This window comes from Sturnus vulgaris, chromosome 17 (assembly GCF_052056855.1).
Source record: "Sturnus vulgaris isolate bStuVul1 chromosome 17, bStuVul1.hap1, whole genome shotgun sequence".
NCBI classification, from domain to species: domain Eukaryota; kingdom Metazoa; phylum Chordata; class Aves; order Passeriformes; family Sturnidae; genus Sturnus; species Sturnus vulgaris.
This window is the reverse complement of record NC_142259.1, coordinates 5,107,340-5,127,676: the sequence shown is the minus strand read 5'-3', so window position 1 is coordinate 5,127,676 and position 20,337 is coordinate 5,107,340.

The window sequence follows — 20,337 nt, the reverse complement described above, 5'->3', positions numbered from 1 at the left end:
AAAATTAATCCTCTCCAACATGCACACTTTAAATGAATTATTTGTGGGCTCATGCCTTTCGTGTTGGTGGGGTCTGTCAGTGGTGTTTGCTCTCAGTTGATTCATCCCACCCTGTGCCAGGGTAGGGGGAGGACGATTTGATTATGGCACAATTAAGTCTGACAGGGTTATCAGGCGATCCCTGGAACAATTGTAAAGCACTTTCCATCTTTTGCAAGATAGAGAGAGATAAATCTTGTGAGGCTGCTTAGGAGCAGGAGCTGGAAAATCCACCTGGGGTGGGACTGCTGTGGAAGTGGGGAGGTGTAAGGGGAAGGGCAGCAGTCCCACCTGCACCTGGGGTGGGTCATGTTCCTGTTGTCAGAGCACACGAAGGTGACACCATGCCCTCCACAGACATCCAGGCTGTCCCATGGGTTCCCAGCAAGGATGGAAGCAAACTGTGCTCAGCTTCCAAAAGTGCAGTGCAAAGGCTGGTGGGTGTCACTGGTCACAGCCTGGGGGTGTCACCACAATGGGATTGAAGTAAATTTGCCCATCCCCATGCCAGCACAGCCTGTACAAACCTTCCCTCTTGCACTGTTTCCTTGCCTTTCTGACCACATTTCAGCATGGAGAGTGGGCCAAAACTATTAATATCAGGTGGGAGTTTCACCCTCCCACCCCATCACACTCTCCTGCTCCTTTCCTTCCCAGAACTTGCTGCTATCCCCAGCTATTTGCTGACTCACTCAGTTCGGCAGCTTTCATCCTCCCATCGCTCCCCAAAACATTTGCTTTGACTATTTGTAGAGTCGAACCAGCCCTCCTTCAATATTTGGAGAAAAAAAATGGTTTTTCTGCTGCATTTTTTTCCCCCAGAAATCATCAGCAGGGCTGGAATTCTCTTTATATGAAATACTTGGATTGACTGAGAGCTGGGACTCTGGGAGGTGAATGTGTCAGACTGTGAAGGATTTGCAAAGTTTTGCCATCACAGCAGCACAGCCATGAGTGCCTTCTGGGCCACTGCTGAAGGACAGAAAGCCTGAAGATTTTTATCCAAACTCTGCATTGCTTTCCACTATTTCTGTTAAAACATGCATTGATTTTTTGCCTTAAATCTCTGGAAATTAAAATAGAAGAGTAGCTACATGGGAGCACTGGGCTGCACTGAATGATATCCACAGAAGTGTCACGGTGGGATGACATCTAAGCATCTACTTTTTCCTTTCTTTCTTCTTCTTATTTTATTATTTTGACCACTGCAATGACTAACACAATATCACAGTATTATTTTGCACATGCAGATTTGCACTTTGCAGCAGATAATCCATACATGAAGTCCACAGGAACGTTTTCCCTTCAGCAGCCCCTTTCTTCAGCCATATCCTGCACCCCCATCCCAAACTGCAGCTCCGGAGACAACCAAAACCCCTGCCAGAGGAAATCGGCTGTTTCCTTTTTTTTTTTTTTTCAGACTTTGTTCTTTCAGGTTGGACTCTTGGTCTCCTTGGAGAGGTGCAGTGAGAGGGGCTCAGGTGGGCAGCCAGGCAGGGAGGGAAGTGCTGGTGTCAGGGGAGGAGCCGTGGTGGGCAGGAGGAAGAGCTGGGATGTGCAGGACACATCTCTCCCACACATTGGAAGGGAGAAGCAACAAAACCCTGGACAACAAATGAATTCAGCTTTTCACTTTTGTGATTTTGCAGTAAACCCAAGATCAGTAAATTGATTTTTGTAGTAATAAAAGCTGAACACTCATAACCCCCAAAGCGATAAACATTTTACTGCTGTTTAGAATTTATATTTTTATTTCCAGTCTTTTCCTTGGAAATGCCCTGAGGGGGAGGATTTTATGTGCAGCTCTATAAATGAACTGAGTGCAAATATTTTTATTTTCTGCTAAACATCAAAATTTTGATGCATCCTCATGAGGCCAAATGCACTTCTTAAAAGTACAGTGAGCCAGCAGAGTAACTTGGCTGGAGGAAAAGCATAATCAGTAAAAAAGCTGGGCAGCGGGCACTGGGAAAAAAAGAATGGCCACAATAATTGCCAATTTCTGATTTTGACCCTTTTGTTTCTTGAATTTGAGTTAGAATTAATTATTTTCTATGTTTGTAAGTCCTTGTAATTCCCAGTCTGAGAACAGAGGAGAAGATAGTGAAGTGCCTCAAGAAGAATCATTCCTTTCCCTCAGGTTCTTGGGTCAGTGTTTCCTTGTCTAGATCTCATGGTCAAGTTTTCTGCTGCTGTACAATAGCAAGGCTTGATGGCTTGGGCTGGTGCTGGGCTGATTTACACCCATGAGAAACTGGTCCATCTTAATTGTGGTTAATTTCTAGGGGGGTGTGAAAAAAGTACATGCAATGCTCACTTGAAGCCTTGGGATGTCCCAGGATTTTGAAGCTTAAAATAACAGTGCAGTGATGGATGAGGAGACCATTACATTGCATTAATGCATTACATTACAGGTGCATTTTAGAGATTTCTGAAATGTTTGAGCTGTAACTCTTCTCTCTTCACAGTCCCGGGTGGCCAGAATTCATGGCAAAAATAATACACCTGGCTTTTTATGCAAAGGGATAAAAGAAGCAATACATATAAAGGAAATTAATGTTCTATAAAACACCCTGGAAATACTCCTTCTGTAAAATATATATATAGCACATATTGATGGCATCTCATAAGGTGAGCCAGGTGATTCAGCACTTGGCTGCACATGAGTGATGTGGTCATGGCTCTCCCCACGGCAGTAACCTCTTTGTGCCACGGAATGACATCCAGGAGAAGATGCACAGTGCTTTGTACAGGTACAATTGAAGGCTGGGGGACCCAGATGCCAGATTTTGGTGAGCTCTCTTAACCATGGCCATGTCTCAGATGTGGGCAGGAGCCTTTTTTGTGCATTTCTGCAGCCATTCTCAAGTGCCTCCACTCTTGCTTTGTGCCCCCAAACCTTCCCATTTACACCCTCCTTTTATTTCCACTTAAGTTTAAGATCCACTTCTATCCTTTACCAGCACAAGAAGGGGAGAATGGGAGATGGAGAAACTTCTGCTTGGCACCAGCTCCTAAATTGCCTTCTCATCCATGAATCCCCACCATGAGCCAAGCTTAATGAATCGAAATGTTAATTAACACATACATAAATTCAGCAGCCCTGGATGGATGATGCCTGGCCCCCTCTGCTACTCTGAATTCCTCCCCCTCATCATCATCACATCTTCTGGCTCACTCCTTCATTAGTTTTTATTTGGTGATTTAATACCACTGTTAGTCAAAAATTATCAGCTCTAGCGTGCATGCACAGCAAGCTGCAAGTCAGGGCTGTAAAACATGAGGCAATTTATGCTGCAAAGATGTCACACAACTGAAGAAATCTGTCCTTCATTTCCACTGAGGACTGAATGGACACAGAGATCCAAAATCCTGGGCAGTAGCCATGGATGGCACTTGGCTCTCATAAGAAGAAAAACATATAACCATCAGGTAAAATGAAATAAGAAGTACCTTCTTTGCAATGAAACTGGGTATCCTGGCCTGAAAGAAAAGCAAAAAATAATAGGAGTGGTATTTTAATGTGTTTTCTTCTCATGAGTGGACAGTTGCAGCAAGAAGGATGGGCTGCCCTGGTAGAAACAACTCCCAGCCATGGGCTGAGGAGCTCTGGGCTGGAAATAGAGCCCAGGGTTGATGTGTCCCCTCCAGGTGCCTTCTCCTGCCCATCAGCATTCACTCAACATGCTCCTATCAGTTTGAATTTTGGGGACCCAGCATCAATCACCATGGGGAGAAGTGTTTGACTCCGAAGCCTCTGGGTGGGCTCAGACCAGTTGCTTTTCTTTGGTAATTAAGGAAGATTACACAAATGATTAAGCCTTTATTTACCATGAATGACTGGAGTTTACTGAGCTGTGGCACTGACCTGTCAACCCCACAGGCTGGGGACTCATCCTGAGCACCAGGAGACACAGGAGCCCTTGAGCAAGCACAGAATTAGGGCTCAAAACGGGACTTTTGGAGAAAGATGAGTGCTTACAACGCTGGCTAAAGCCCTTGAGCTGCCAATGGTGCTGCTGCAGCCACTGCCTTTTCTGGGATTGCCTGGGATGCTGAGCAGCAGGGAAAATGTGAAGTGTCCCAGGCACTGACAGTAAACACACACACAGCCTGGATGGCTTGTGCACCAGATAAAGGAGAGAAAACACCTCCCTGAGAGAAAACACAGGATTTCTCCCTCTGCCATCCTTCATCTCTGTTGACTCCCGATTGCAATCTCCCAGCCCCCTGGGTGGGTGGCTCCCAGCTGCCATCCCTTGGTCACAGGGCTTCCAGAGACATTTTCTGCAGGGTAGAGCAGCCCTCCCTGCAAGCCATGTCCTCATCAAGGTTCCCTGTAGACTCTGTGGGTTTTGGGGGGGGAAACAGCTGGGTTTTGTTGAGTCCTAGTGGTGGCTCCAACAGGAGATGGTCCCGGGGATGTGGCATACCCTGGGCCACCCTTCATCCCTCATCCCTGCTCTCTCTAAATATCTCTCTAAACATCTTTCTGCACTATGCAGTGAAAAAAAAATTTGCAAATGCCTTTCCCTTGGCTTTGAGTGAGTGAAGTGTTTCTGGATCAAACCCAAATATTTCAAGTCTTGCTTTCTGATATCCAAAGAAATCCAGGGGGTTTTCTTTTGGGAGAAAGAAGAGAATTGAAAAGTGGTCTGACAGGTTAAAGAAAGATGAATGTGGGGGGTTAAGGAAGAAAACACCTTCAGAATTTAATTAGGTATTTAAGACTAAATGTACTGAATGATGTGCTGGAAAATTTTTGTCCATCAGACAAGGCTTTGAATCAATTTGTTCTGCCTTTGCACCACCATCGATTTCCACTCCTGGACCATTAGTGCTGCCAGGGCCCTGCCTGTGGGTGGGGGCTAGAAGCTCTGCTGGAAAATATCTCATCTGTCCTCTTCATGCAGGAAAAAAAACCTCAGAGCTGTGCAGCCCGTCAGAAACAAGTCCCTTTACCTGGCTCCTACATGTCACTGGCCACTGATGGGGCCCTGGGCAGATCCCCCCATCCTGAGCTGCAGGAAAACTGCTGAGCCTAAGTCAGAGATGGATTGGGTGAATAGGCACAAAATCTTCCATTAATGGCCAAATCCTGCTGCCAGCACAGACAGCTGGAGGGCTGCACATGTGCCAGCGTGGGCAGACTCACTTCCTAAAATAGCTTTGGGATTGATGCTTCCAGGGCTCAACATTTTCTGAGGTGTGGGGGCAATGCTTTGTTCTGACGTGCTGCCTTCCCCAATAACCATTGCAGGGACCAAACAAACTGCAGGGAAATTAATTGGAAAACTTTCTCAGTCCCCCCCAGCCTCTCAGCATACCCACAGTAATGTCACCAGCTGCCCACAGCGACAGCAGTGCAGAGCTCTCATAGAAAAGCAGAGATTTCAGAGATTTCCTTCACTCCTGCCCCAGGCAGGGCCAAGGCTCTCTGGAATTGTGTTAGTGGGAGTCATTTTCATTTGATCACAGTGTATGGAAGGATTTAAATTCAGGCTGCTTCCATCCTGTCTTTCTGATTTTATTTTTTAAATACAAATTTAAAAACCTGAAAAGGAATATTTGTACCCCACAGTCCTTGGATGTCAGGAATCTCTCCTAGAATTTTTATAATGCTGAAATATCATAGAATGAAAGAATGGCTAAGGTTGGAACAGGCCTTAAAGACCATCTCATTCCATTTCCCTGCCATGGCCATGGACACCTTCCACTATTCCAGGTTGCTCCAAGCCCCATCCAACCTGGCCTTGAACACTTCCAGGGATGGGGCAGTTGTGTTTTCTATGGGCAGCCTGTGACTCACCACCCTCACAGGAGAGAATTTCTAGTTAATCCCTAATCTAAACCTATGTAAATATGGCCCCTGCAATCCATCCTTTGGAACAGGGAGACATCACAGTCCTCATCCACTAACAGCAGAGGAAAAAGGGATCAACCACTTCCAAACCACTGGCACCAGCATCACCAATTAAGAGAGAATTACTTTTTGTTGTTTCTCCACAGCCTTGGGGTTTTTGTTAATCTTCAGGAGTGGGGTGAAGCTGCAGGGCAGGGTTTCTGTACCAACCCAGAGACAAAATCCTGCTGGGATTCACACCCATACCCAGGTCCTGTCAGAGCAACAAAGTGGTCAGCACACAGAGATGGGGGAAAAAGATTATGGAGAAAGGAAAGGGCTCCACTGCACCCAGATATAGATTAATAAGTGAACCATTCATCTGATAGGGACACGAGGGAAGTTTGCAGGTATTGAGCCCCACTACAATTCAGTAACACCACTTGGCTTTATCTCTTGCCCGAGTAACACAAACATTTATGGAATTACATTTTAAGGCTTTTAAAGGTGTATTTAGAACGTGTTTCCTTTGAAGTGTTATCTTTGCAAGCTCTCATACTCTGATAAAAGCCATGTTTAGCTGCCTCGCAAGGAGCGCTCGAAAACTGCCGGTGTGGAGATTTTTCCCTCTCTTTGGGCAGGACAGGGCAGCCTTCCCAGGGGCTGTGCTTTGCCTCATGCTGCTGGCATCTGCCACAGCCCTTTCCCAGCAGAGCCAGGGTGTTTGCAGGAAAGCAGCAGTGGGAGGGCTGTTGTGTTGGGAGCGATGGTGTGGGGCGATCTTTGGAGTTGGGTGACGTCCTCGGAGGCTGTGAAGCTTTAACACAACGAAACAAGGGTTTTGTCTGGGGTTTTGTCTGGGGTTTTGCAGACAACGCTGCCTGTGAGCTCCACTTCCCTCCCTGGGAACCTTCAGGAGAAGGGAAACAGCGTGGTGAAACAAATGACTTCATTCCAGGCTGGTTCCAGTTAGCATCCCCATCCCTCCTCCCTGCCCTGCCCAGAGATGAAGACATTGTTCAACAGCTCATCACTCACCGGCAGGCTCGGCGCAGGCAGCCAATGCACAGACCCCAAGCCTCAACCCGCAGGCACAAGGCTTGACCCAAAGCTCCTTGAGACCCATGGAAAGGCTCCAGTGGATTTCTATGGGTTTTGGATCTCAGCGAATGTTGGCAAACTCCGCCAGAGCTAATGGGAACGTTGCTGGCAGCACAGGCTGACGGGTCAAGCAAAGGGAGAAAATTAATTTATCAACCAAGAGGATTTGTCTTCCCTTGAAGTTTCCAAGGAGTTTCTTAACAGGATGCTCATTAACATACCTCTGAGGGAGGAGGGACGCCTCTCTACGTGCCATTTTAAATACCAGCAGCTCCAGATCGGCAGTGGCCACATGGCAAACAGCTCGAGAGGGTGGAAATAGCTCTCCCCGTTCCCCTTGACCCTTTTCTGGTCCTCCCCAGCTCCATGCAGACTGTCTTGCTCCTGACCTCCAGCCTCGACTGGAGCCGAAATCTTGGTGCTGGAGCTGGGCCATGATCACTCCAGCCCTGCTCAACTGGAGTTGCTTTCATTCATTTTTTTCACCCCAAGCACCCCCCCCACCTCCAAAATCACCATGCACAACTTGTCTGAACGTGTGCCGAACCCGATAAGCTTTTGGCAACCGCCAGAATAAATTGCTTTAATAAAAATGAAAACCATTTTGAGGGGGGAGCAGGGAGGGAAGGGAAGCAAAAGCAAATACAAAAATAATGTGCAGGCAAGGGCCCATGTGATCACCTGGCAGGAAGAGGCATTCTCAAATCAAAGCATAAATCATGGGGCTGGGAGCAGCCAGGCCAGCGTGGGGGCAGGCAGCCCTTCACTCCTGGGTTCACATTCATTGCTGCAAAGAGCACGGAGTGAGTGTTGCTTTCACCAGGTGATGGAGAGGAACGTGCCAAAATACTTCCCAAAAGGAGTTGTGTGAGGGGCAGGCTCCAGGAGTGTGTGGCTGCAGTGGTTTTACTGGGGTGGGTGTGCTCAGAGCCCTCCAGGCAGGATGGGCAGATGCAGGGGAGAGGGAAGGTTTGCAGGATCCATCCTCCAGCCACCCCTGCGTGCCAAGCTCCATCCCACCTCAAGGGAGCAAGGCAGGCAAGGGGAGCCTGCAATAACCCATGCCTGGAAAGTTCTGAATTGGACACAGCCCCTGTGGGGGAGAAGTTGGCCCAAATCTAGCACATTCCACAAAGGAGTTTTCACACTTGGAGAAGGATTTTGCAGAGGTTCTTTTAAATACTTGGGATGATGTTTTCTTTATCTGTGCTCAGGAGGAACGGACATAAATCCCAGACACGGCACAGTCGTGTACACCATGCTGACAGTGCCACACTTGGTGGACAGTTACTGCAGATTGCCTAAAAGTTGATCACCCACCCCTGCAAACCAAAGAATTAGGTTTTCTAGGGTTTTTTCTTCAAAAAAATTTTTAGTTAGAGATTGGTGAAAAAACAGTGATGGATTAGATGCTCTACAGCTGATTCAACATTTGCTTTTTCCACTTCAACTGGACTCAGGCAGATTATCTCATTCCTGCTTTTCATTGTGGCAGGAGCACTTTGCTGCTGGTTTTCCATCATGGGAAAGAAGAGATGGAAACAGAGAAAAAAAGCAACTTTGGCACATTCAGGGTTCCTCTGTTGGGTATTCAGGTGCCACTCTGGAGATAACACATCAGGGAGAGCCAAGGAGAGCTATGGAGCACCTTTCTTTCCAAGGATCTGTGCCAGAAATGAAGTTCAAAATAAGTTTGCTTGTCTTTAATACTGATATATTATTGATTAATTAATTACAGAGCGATAAATGACATAGTTGTGTGTTGTGAGTAAACCATTTAAAGCCTAAGAGCTGTCATCCTTCCCCAGCCTTTGAGAGCAGGAGCCTTTCCAGTGAAAAGCTTTGCTAACGAAGCAGTTGAGAAAAATATTTACTGCCAGAGTTTCTTCAATTGACATTTGCATCTTCTGTAATTTGCAAACTCCATGCAATTTGAGCCATTTTCATGGGACTATAATTTATGGGAAGGGTTTTGCCTTCACTTCCCAGTGTCTCTGTAAGAAAAACACAAAAGCATCTTTTGCTCTGAAATTCGCACTTAATTTTTTACTTCTTTTTGGCCAGGAGAGGAGGGAGGGGCAAGGGAAAATGGATATTGCAGGAGACAGAGCAGAGATGGAGGAGTAAGAGACAGGAAGGACTATTAAGTGCAGAGTTTCTCAAACTATGGGTCATGACCACTTAAAAGAGTGCCAGGACGTGTCAGAGGACAACAGGGTCCTCCTTGGTTTAGTCAAGTAGGAGCCAACTGAAAAAAGACCTGGCTCCCCTCTACCCATAGAAAAAAAAGATTAATTTTGGGCAATATTGGCATCCTGGTCCAGCCTGGATGGGAATGCAAGTTGGAAGAGGGGCTGCCTGGCTGTCCTCCATCCCTGGGCAGGGGGAGCCAGCTGTGAACTCCCCCTACATGTTTTCATGTTAGAGAGGAAATGGTTACAAAACCCTAATTGCATTAATCTCCTTCTTGCAAAAGGAGGAGAAGGCAGAGGTGAAGAGAAGAACCCCGACAATTCAACTAATTTGTGTTTCCCCAGCCTGGACTGAGGTGCTGCTGGCTGAGAGCTGGCATGGAGACAGATGAGTCAAAAAAAGAACATTTTTTTAAAGTTTAAAAGTGTTTGTTTCAACTTTTGACACAGCCCACCCAGCCTCCAGCATCCTCAGCAGGGAGCCAGGCACCCTGAGCTCTGCAAGCCACACCATCCACACAGACAGACCTTTTCTTTCAGGGTATAAAATGTTTAAACTTTTGTTTATTGGCAAAATGTGAGCAACAGGAACAGGTGAATTTAGGTGGGATCACAAAAACTTACAACGTGTTTTCTGAGTAGACAAGTTGTGGCAAAGCCTGGCATTGACAGCCACCTTCCCACCACCCCTTTGCACTTCATTGAGAACAGCTGCCCCCCAGTTTGGTGATGTCTTTGTACTCCCCTGCCTGCTCCCAACACCTTGGAAGGCAAGAGCTGCACACCCAGGGCGTTTGCAGCCCAGATGGTGTAGGTTGGAGAAGGTGAAGGTAAACTGAACCCAAGTGGAAAGGACTCATCTGCTTCTCCTTCCAGCTGAGAGAAAACCCTCATACCTGGCTGCCCTTTTCCCGGCTGATCTGGCTTTGTATCTTTTAGTAATGGAAATTCAAGGCAGCTTTTTCTGTGCATGTTTCTGAGAACTGTGCGTGACCTCCAGGGTTAAAGCATCTCTCGTTCACCTGCACCCTGTGTCACCCAGTGCCACCCCATGCAAATCCAGGGAGAAGTGGCACAACCACAACCCACAAAGGCTGCCTTTGTTATTTAGTGTAATTTAAATACTTATAACACCAGAAAACTACTGGTTTAGCTAAGCCTCTCCTTGTCTTACTTTTACAGAGCCTTTCCACCTTTTCAAGGTGAGAAAAGCAGCCAGCAGCCTCCTTGCCCTGGTCCTGCAGGTAATGATGCTCCATCCCTTGTGTCCAGCAGCCAGCGCTGCCCAGGGTGATGGGAGCCCTCCGAGCTTGTGGGCTCCCAAATCCTGTCCCGGGCGATGTCCCGGGGCTGTGTCCTGTGCAGGCAGCTGCAGGCACAGGAGGTGATTCGAAGCCATCGAGCAGCCTCTGGTGGAAGCTGCCTGCTATGTGTGTGCTGCATTCCGTGTGTGTGCTGCAGAACCCGCTCGGTATTCCTGGGAATGGGGCGGCTCATCGAGGGAATATTTCCTTCTCTCATTGCAGCACCCCGTTGGTAACATTGATCCACCTCCCCTTCATATTTTTGCCTTTGTTTCTGTGTCTGTTGGGGAGCAGGGCTACCCAGCGATGCTGTTCCCATGCGCTTGTTCTTGCTGCAGGAACTCTTTTGGGTTTGCTCCCATGGGATTTGATGAAAAGCCCAAGAGGATCAGGATGTGAAGTGCCCTCAGGCTGACATGTGACGAGTGACAGGACCAGGAGGAACGGCTTCAAACTGGCAGAGGACGGGGTTAGATTAAATATCAGGGCGAAATCCTTCGGCTGGCACACGTTGCTCAGAGAAGCTGTTTGCTTGATCCCTCGTTCCTGTGAGTTATTGCTAATAATGTGGGGATGCTTTTGTCAGCATCCTAAAGGGCTTTAACAGCATCATCATCGGGGGCCTCCTCCACATCCATGGCCCAGGAGTGCCCATTTCAGCCCAGCATGAGGCTGTCAGCTCCTGTCCCAAGGATGCTGCAGGATGCTGGTGTCCAGCTCTGGCCACATCACCATGAAATCACCTGGTGACTTGGGCTCTTGGATATACCAGCATTTGATCTCCAGCTCTGCTCTGTGCTCAGGTCCTGTAGCCCAGCCCATAGGGAACATCTCCTCTGGGTGTCCTTAGTGCCCTGTGGTGTCCCCTTCAATGGGAACAAATCGTGTGCTTTCTTTCCTGAAACAGGGGTATTTTCCATTCTGTTGGTCCTGTGGAGTGAAGGATAAGCTGCACCCATAATAGATGTTAATTTTGTTGACCAGCTTTTCCTGAAAGCCCAACTTGCTCTTATCCTTTGCTTTTGGGTGGGGGTCAGTATGCCTCAGCTCTGGGGGATGAGCTCTCTCACCACCAGAACAGTTTCCCCGTTACATATCCAGAAAGGAGTTGGAACCTATGGAAGTTCCTTCTTGTCTTGCTCAGTAAAGGTGCTCTGTCATCTCTCTGGCTTTCCAGTTGCAGCCACCTGTCTCAGTCCGGATCAAATATTTTCACATTGCATCAGTGGATTTGCGTTTCTTTTCTTATTTTATTGTTTTCCTTCTAGAAAATGAGCTTGAATTATTTTCAAGTCCCCTAGATGTAAAGAAATCTATTCCTGCCCAGATCTTTTAGCTCTTCAGCCAGGAAGCAGACAGCCTTTGGTTTCTTGAGCAATCTGTGTGATCATCAGTAGACACCTGCTAGACAAGAGGAGGTTACATGGAGATGATTCCCAGAAATGTCCATTCTGCCTTCTTGTGCACCAGCACAACACTTCCAGACAGCTGCTCTGTCTCAAGCCTCTCAGACCCACCAGCAGCTGCTCCCATTAACCCTTCTTTTGGTGTTTCTCTCCTTGATGCTCCAGACAGAGCTGCCACTGAACTGTTAGAGGCAGGTGTGGGATGGTGTCAGTGCCCCCATGGCTGGGTGCCCCAGGTCCCAGTGTCACTGCTCGGATATCTGGCTGCTGCAGGTGAACTCCCCAAGCCCCACACCTCCCAGTTACCCCACTGCCCCTCCCATGATGTCACCAGGCTGGTCTGAGCAAGGATCTCTCTTCCATGTGGTTGCCATTAATTCCACCACCGCAAGCATCAGCCTGAGGTCCCAGGCCATATCAAGCAGTCGATCTCTAATTGTCATATCCGACAATAAAACAAAGGGCTCAAAAGGAAAGAAGGAATATTAAGGCCAAGAGCTTCCCTCTGCCCATTGCAGGTGGCTCATAAGAAGGCTTGTATGGAAAACGCCCCCTTTATCTTGTGCTGTGTCCCTCTCGCAGAGGAATGAGTCAGGAATTTCATGCACGTAGAGCAATCGCCAAACTGTCCCTACAGGTCTGCCCAGGACCACGGCTTGCCGAGCAGCTGCTTGTTTACCTGCCACCATTTCCATAGCATGGGTGTGCAGCCACATTCCTGGGAGCCCCAGCTGCTCCCACCTGCCCGACCTGTCCGTGAGCGGGAGCGAAGCTCGCAGCCACCGTTTGAGAGATGCGATTGCCACAGGGAAACACTGCCAAGGATGCTCAGCGCTCTGCTGGGATGACTGAGGAGCCAGCTCAGCAGCTGGGGTGTAAGGCAGAGCTGTGGCATCACTGCTGGTGGATGGAGGGGCTTTACAGCAGCTTTACAGAGGGTCTGAGCTGCTGGCAGGGCACCGAGCTCTGGGATGACTCAGAGGAGGAGCAGCTCAGCTTCAGTGCTCCAAATCCCCTTCCACAGAACTCTCCCTGTCCGCTGGCCCTGGAAATGTCACAGGGAAACCACCCTGCTCAGGTTACGTGTCCTATTAAGCAAGAGGGACGCGTCCCTCCCGAGCCTCGGAGGTGGCTGTGCCAGCACAGCGGGGCCCGCTCGCAGGGCAGCTTTTGGCAAGGCAGGATGGGCTGCCTGGCTCCCAGATACGTGGGCAATAACTTCCTATTGCTTTTTACCAGCGCCGGGCTGATGGGGAGCAAGAGCATCTCCTGCTTTTTCCTGGAGCTGCTGCTGTCTGCAGCACTGCGGGGGAAGGCTGTCCCTGCCCAGCCTGGGCAGGGAAATCCGTGCCAGCATTTTCCTCAGGGGATGCTGAAGTAGCTGCACTTCAAAGGCTCCGGAAGTGTCCATTTTGCCTTGGGCTCCACCAGCCCACGGTTTAGGGTGAAAGCTGCTTGTGTCAGCAGCTGGAGCTGGGAGGAAACCCGGGCTAAGCTAGGGCTGCTGGCCAGGATCAGCCTCCGAGTCATCCAACCTTTCCTCACTGGTCCCTAATGCATCCCCAGCCACTGCGAATTGTCCCCAGAAGAAAATCCAGGATGATCATGGGCTTTCATCCTGCACTTGAAGCAGCCGTTTGTGTCAATTTGGGCACATCCCTTTCCCTCTCTCGAGTGTTTGGGCTGCGTGTTGTCGTGTGCCCTGGGCTGTGCCACTCTAGTTTAGTAGGATGCTGCTGCTACTGCTGCTGCTGTCACATTTCTTTTTCCTTTTTTTTCTCTTCTTCTTAAAAAGTGTCAAGTTGTATAAAACAAAAGCTTCCCATCTTAATCCTGGATGAATTATTTAAAAGGGTCTGTTTGCTAATGTGATTGACTTCAACCAACAGCGCAGGTTGAGCTGTAATTATGGGAAAACAATCAAATCTCTATCTGGGTTCACACCATACTGGTCTTGCCACTTTTTGTGTTACAGCAGAACCTGTTGGGCAGCTCTAGCTAAGCTGAGCCTCCTTTCTGCTGCTGGGGCAAAGAAAAGCAAACCAGTAGAACCAGTCAGGCTGCAAGGAAAAATTACGGCTTATTGTCTGTGCAAGTTCACCCACACTGCTCACTCCTGTCTCCAGATGACCGTCTCCTGATCACGACTTAAACTGAGCTCCAGGAGCAGAGGAAGAGACACAGGCGCGGTCCTCCGACGTGAGTATTGTGCTTGCACTGATTTTTATCTGTCCCCCAGCATCCCGGGCAGTGTTGTGTAGCTGGGAAGGGAGCTGGCGTGAGCCACGCATGGAGAGCTGCCCAAAATTCGCTCAGAAGAGTGCCGGGAGAGCTGTCACTTGGTGCTGGCAGACGGAGCCTGGTCCAGCTCCCATCTGATGGGCAGAGGTTGGTGTGTCACAGGTTTTCGTGCTTTTCTGTCCCCTCTCAGAGTTGGAGGAGGGAATCTGGATTTGTGTAGCAGCTGGGGAGCCGATGGTTTGTGGCAAAGGGGCAGCTCTGCGGGGTCGGTGGGGAGTGGACCTGAGCTCAGCCGGTCTGTGCAGAGCTGCCCAGCCACGACCCCGGGGCTCTGCTCTTAACAAAAACTTTTCCTCTGGCGTTTTCCACCTGAGCGAGAAAGGAAATGGGATATCCCCCTGCAATCCGAAATGCTGAGAAATGGCATCCAACTCCACTCAGACGGAGTGAAATAGCTGTGGAGGGTCAGAGCAATTTCTGGGTGTCAGGGTTTTTGTGAGTACCGGGGAGCTTAGTCGTGTTTGCATCCAGCGAGGGGGGGACTGGAGGCAGGAACAGAAAACTTCTCTGAGCAAACATTCAGCAGTGTGACAGCCATGGGTGAGCAGGGCTTTGGCCATGTGGGATGGACTGTGTGGGATCCAGGATGTCCCCATCCTGGGCAGGCAGCACCTGAGTGTTAGTGCTGGGTGCTGGGGGGCATCACCCCCTTGCACACCTGATCCACCTTCCTTGCAGCATCTCAGACAGCCCTGACCTGCACCAAGCCATGCACGTGCTGGGCAGTAAATAACTTTAAATGGAATTATGGGGCTCCCCTCCCACCTCATTTCACGCCTTGAACTCATCTCTGTTGCCAAAGCTAAGAACAAATTTCCTGCTTTTTCCCTCAGTGGCAGCTTGGAGCTGGGTTGTGATGACCCCTGCCAACCATCTGTCCCTGTTGTGTCCCTTGTGGGACATCCTGATAGTGCCCTCCTGGGCTGTCCAGATACGTTCCTTCAGGCAGCATAAATATTCAGAGAGGCTGAAGCCCGCTGGGCTTCCAGCAGCCCCAGGCACGAGGTGTAATGGTACCCAGGACTGGCATCCTCCTTCCCTCTTTTAAATGCAGGAGGAAGGAAGTGATGGTGGGATTGCTGCAGGGGAGAGGCTGTGCCCACACACACTGCTCCCTGCAGGGGAGTTTGTTGCTGTGGGTTGGACTGTCCCCACTGCCTGCTCCTTGTCCTTGGGACAGTGCCACTTGGGGAATGTCCTGAGAGCATTTACAGAGGAGATGATCACAAATCCTCCCCTGGAGGATACAGGACACTGATGCATTGATTCAAAACCCAGCCTAGGTAGCAATGTGTCCCCAACACCAATGTGTCACTAGCATTTGAGACATGCAGAGATGCCTCAGTCTATAAAAATGCACAACTCTGTCTGTCCCAGCTGCTGGACAGCACAACACGGGGGGCTGAGTTGGTAAGACTCATCCTTGGTGCTGCAGCAGGGCTAAACACCAAGGAGGGTTTAGCAGGGCTAAACACCAAGGAGGGTTTAGCAGGGCTAGGTCATCCTGGCACATTTCTCCTTTTTTAAATGGTGCTGAAGAGAAAAGTTGATCCTCTCCACGACTTCATCATCTGGGGATACCCAGGGATATCTCCATACCCAGGGAAGAGAAATTTGTTTTTTCCATTTGCATGGCCATTATCTTGACTCAGGAGCCCATGCACCTCTCACACAGCAGGAGCAAGATGCCAGTTTATGGAAGTGTGGTTGAGAGGAATCTTTTTGCCCATTCTCCCACACAAGACCTGCTTTCCCATGCAGGACCAGGAATGATGAACTCCCCATGTCAGGAGCAGTGTGGGCTCTGAGCTGTGCTGCTGGGGAGGTCTCCTGCCATGGAGGAGAAGACAGTGAGACTAAGATGCTCTCCAGGCGCCACGAGCAGCATAACGGGATCAGCAGCACAGTGTGGGGTGATCACCACCATCTATCAGAGATTCCCAGGGTATTTTCCTGCCAGTTTGCCCAGCCAGGGGCTCTGGAGCTGGGGGTGGCAGTGGAAGTGTTTTGGATGGGCAGTGACCACATGCCTCCAATCCCAACAGGGCCTTGAGCTATTCCTGAACCTCACCACTTCTCAATTAAATCACCCCAAAAACGTGATAATGCCTCATTACCCACTTCCCAGAGCATTTTGAGGTGTTAATTGAGTAATGTTTATAGAATCTGTGGTTACCCCGAGATGCACAGGCAGATAAGTGGATACTTTTCATCTTCTACATTTCAATCATCTTCTGGATCCTCATGTGGGCAGACAGGCTGCCCACAGATCTGCCCAAAGCCCACCACACTGGGGAGCCTCCTGGCCGAGCTGGTGGCTCCAAATGTCATTTGTCCTCAAGTGGGGAACGGAACAAATATTTACTGTTAAACCTCAGCAAACCAGCAGAAGTTGGGGAGGGGGAGGACAAAACGTCCCTGCCAGATGGGGCCAGTGCAAAGAGAAACCCCCAGACTGCTCACCCTGCTGTGTAACAGCCAGTCAGATTCCTGGGTATATTCAGGTATTGCAGAGGAACAACAGCTCTGGTTTTAGTGATCCTGCAAGCCCAGGGCAACCCAGACACTGTTGGGAGGAGGGATGTCCCTATTGCAAGGAGTAACAAGGACTCTTGAGGGGAATAAAGGCTCTTTAGCAGAAATGAGGTAACGGAAGAAAACTCAAATTGGTGATTGCCACAGCAGTTGGAAAAGCAGAAGCTGCCTCCACAGGGTCAGGGTGGTGGGAGAGAAATTGAGCTGCTGAGTTTGTGATCACCAGGGCTGTGCTGTATTATGGCAACAGAGACTTTATGGGGTAGAAGTAAATCAGTGTGCAAGTTGGGACTTGAGGCTGGAGCTGCATCTTGGAGGGTTTGCTCCAGCTCAGCTCTCCCTGCAGTGGGACACGTCTGTGCACACCTGAGCAGGGGCAGCATCTCCCTGCTGCTGCTGATCCTGTTGAGCTGCTTCAGGGGGCTGTGACCAGCACCAGTCCCCACAAAGCCAAAGGGCCACTGGGGCAGGTCACAGCTCCACATCACCCCAGTGGGACCCCCATGTAGCAGGGGCAACCCTGGGGCTTGCTGCAAACCGGCCCCTGGGCTGGTGGAGCAGCACGGAGCAGCTGCTCTGCTCCAGGGAGGATTTTCAGGTTGTGCGAGGTAGAGGAAAGCACCAAATCCTCCTCCCTGGAAAAGCAAGAGCCAAGGCTGCTCCTCCTGTCTCACTTGTTGGGAGGTAATTTTGCAATCTGGCAGCCCATGTACAGCACCCACAGCACAGTGGAGAGCAGGCACTGGGCTCCATTTTAGGGCAGTCTGTGCCATGTTAAGTCATGCAAATAAATAAATACCCAGCAAAAAAAAAATCTCTCAACGTACCAAAAAAGCCCTCTTCAAACTGCCAAGTGAAGTACATCAGCACAGAGCATTAGCTCCACACTGGCCTGTGAAATACTCCTGGCACTGCAGATTTTCTATGAGTGATCAGGCAGTTTTCCTGAGTACAAACTTGTTTTATAATTCTAAAATTAGACCGGGAACATAGGATGGTAGCCAAGGAAAGAAAGTTTGGCTGGTCAAAGCAGCTCTGCCCAGCAATTGCCCAGAGAAAGGTGTGTGACATCAAATCAGCCTGGAGCTGAGCAACTCCAGCACTGTTGATGGGGAAATATCTGGTGGTAAATCCATTAAGCTTCATTGATCTCACAATATCAGAATGTCACAGTCCTGCCTTTTTCTTTTCTGCCTTTTTATTTTTTTTAATGACTTAAGTTCGTTTAGCTAATGAGCTGCTTTATCCTCCTGAAAGGAGACATGGCTCAGGGTGGGGATGTGCTGTGGCTCACTGTGAGTGTGACAGGCAGTGCTGGGATGGTATTGAAGAGTCAGGAATTCCCTGGGTACCAAGGAATGGGGGTTGGCTGTGCTGTTAGATTCAGCTGTCCAAGTCCATCCCTTCCCCAGCCCCCTCAGATGGGGCAGAACATAACCTCCCTGCTGCTTTTCCCAGCCACAACAGGAGCATCCCACCCAAGGAGCGATGCCTTTGGTACCCAGGAGATGCTGGGAGCTGCCCCTGTGTCCCTAACTGGAGCCCTTGTCTCTGATCTGAGCATCGAGGGATGCAGAGAGCAGGTGAGCAAAGCCACAGCAGTTCACAACAGCTCACCCCAGGTCTTGGGCTTTCCAAACCCTCCAGATTTAGGGGCTGGATGAGGAGTTTGCCTTTAGTCCCCGACACTGGGGCTGTGCTTGCAGAGGGCCCCCATCACTTGGAAATACACCCGGCCCTGCCAGAATGCCAAAGGGCTGCTCCAGCCTCATCATGGGGCTGCATCCAGCACCACCGGCTCTGTATCCAGCACCACCGGCTCTGTATCCAGCACCACCGGCTCTGCATCACAGTGACAGCTCTGCAGAGGGCTGGAAATGAAATCCCTGTCTCAGGGCCTGAGCTCCACACTGAGGAGCTCCATGGTCTGGGCTTCAGCAATAAATCTCCCTCAATAAATCCTCCAGAGCAGGATAGAGGATCAGGGAGCTGCAGCTTCACACCTTCACAATCCACACCAGGTGAGAGGGAGCAAAGCTGAGCCCCTCAGGGAAACTGGGCTGTTTTGCTGCAGCAAAAGTCTGAATCCTGGGAAAAGACATATGGGGAGTGATGCTCATGAAGGATCTCTGTTACTGTGTGTGCTCAGACGAGACCCGGTGTCCTCGACATGTTTGCCACAGAGTGGCTGTTCCATCTGCTGGCAGAGATGGGTTCTGGCATCTCAAAAAGCACCAAAACTGGCAGCTTGTCCCTGCTGATTGGATCTGCAGCAGGGCACAGGTCCCCACTCACCTGAGGGCTCCGAGGAAAAGAAAATCAGGAGTAAACCCCAGCCCTGGTGGCACCACAGCCTCAGCTGTGCATGGAAGGCGATGCTGCTGCCCACACCCCAGCCCCAAATCCTGATCTGCCGAGCTCTGCCCGCAGCACTGAGTCACAGCTGCAGGGATCTGCATCCAGCACCGAGCACCTGGGCTGCCCCCACACCTCACACCTCCCATCACATGCCAGCCCAGCCCTGCCTCCCTGAGCAGCGGGCTGGCACCAGTCCCAGCCAGGATGTCACCTTCCCGTGATGGCTGAGCTGAATCCCTGTGTCTGGAAATGGTGGGTTCAGCCCTGGGAGACACCAGCCTTGGGGAAAGGGCTGTATCCTTTAGTTCAAGGTGGGCAGGACCCGATCCAGCAGCAGTGAGCACGGTAGGAGCTCATGGAGCCAGCAACTCCTCTGCTCCCAGCTGCAATCCCTTCCCAGATTACAGCACTGAGAATGCAATGGGAATTAGAGCCTGAGCGCTTCAGAGCCTTCCCAGCTGGCACTTGGGGTGTCAGTGCCGTGATGGCAGTGGTTGATCTCACAACCTCCCTTCAGCCCTGGGGAGGTGATTTGCCCAGGGCAAAGCCTAATTTAGGAATCAGTGATCCTGGGAAGTGCATCCCATTAACATCAGGAGGGGTTTTTTTCTGTGTTGAAGTAGAGCTGCACGTTATTTCCCTTGGCTGCTTTTTCAGCTGTGGCTCCTGGGGCTGAGATCAGTTCCCAACCCCATCCCACAGGGGCAGATCTCCAGCTGGACAAGCCATGCTTTAATTCGCTGGGTTAGATCACCCAGCCCTGGGAGCCCAACCCTGGTGGGTTATGCCCAGGGAAGAGGGAGTAATGAATATTTTTAATTGTTTCCCCAGAGAGTAAGATCTCTACTCTGTTTGCATCAGATTTGCTCAAAAGCCAAACGAAGTGGCTCCAGGATGGTTCATGTTGAGGCAGCTGCTGAGCCGAGCCGAGCGTGCCGAGCTCGCTGCTCGTGCTTGCTGGCGCGTGCCTCATTTCTTTTGAAAATCAGATGCTTTAGGGGAAACTTTCTTCTTCCAGCTCTGCGTGCCCACATCTTGCATATGCAGGCGATCTGGCACATCCCTGCTCCTCATGCAGATAAAGGCACGGGCGGGAGCAGGGCTGGGAGAGCGCTGGAGCCCAGCACAAACCTTGCCCGTGGGGCTACAAAGCCCAGGTCCCAGCCCACCCTTCACTTTCCAGCAACAGAGGGGAGGTTTGCTCCCTGGCCATCTCTTCGTGGTGGAAGGCTGAGTGTCCAGGAGCTTTGTTGGGATTG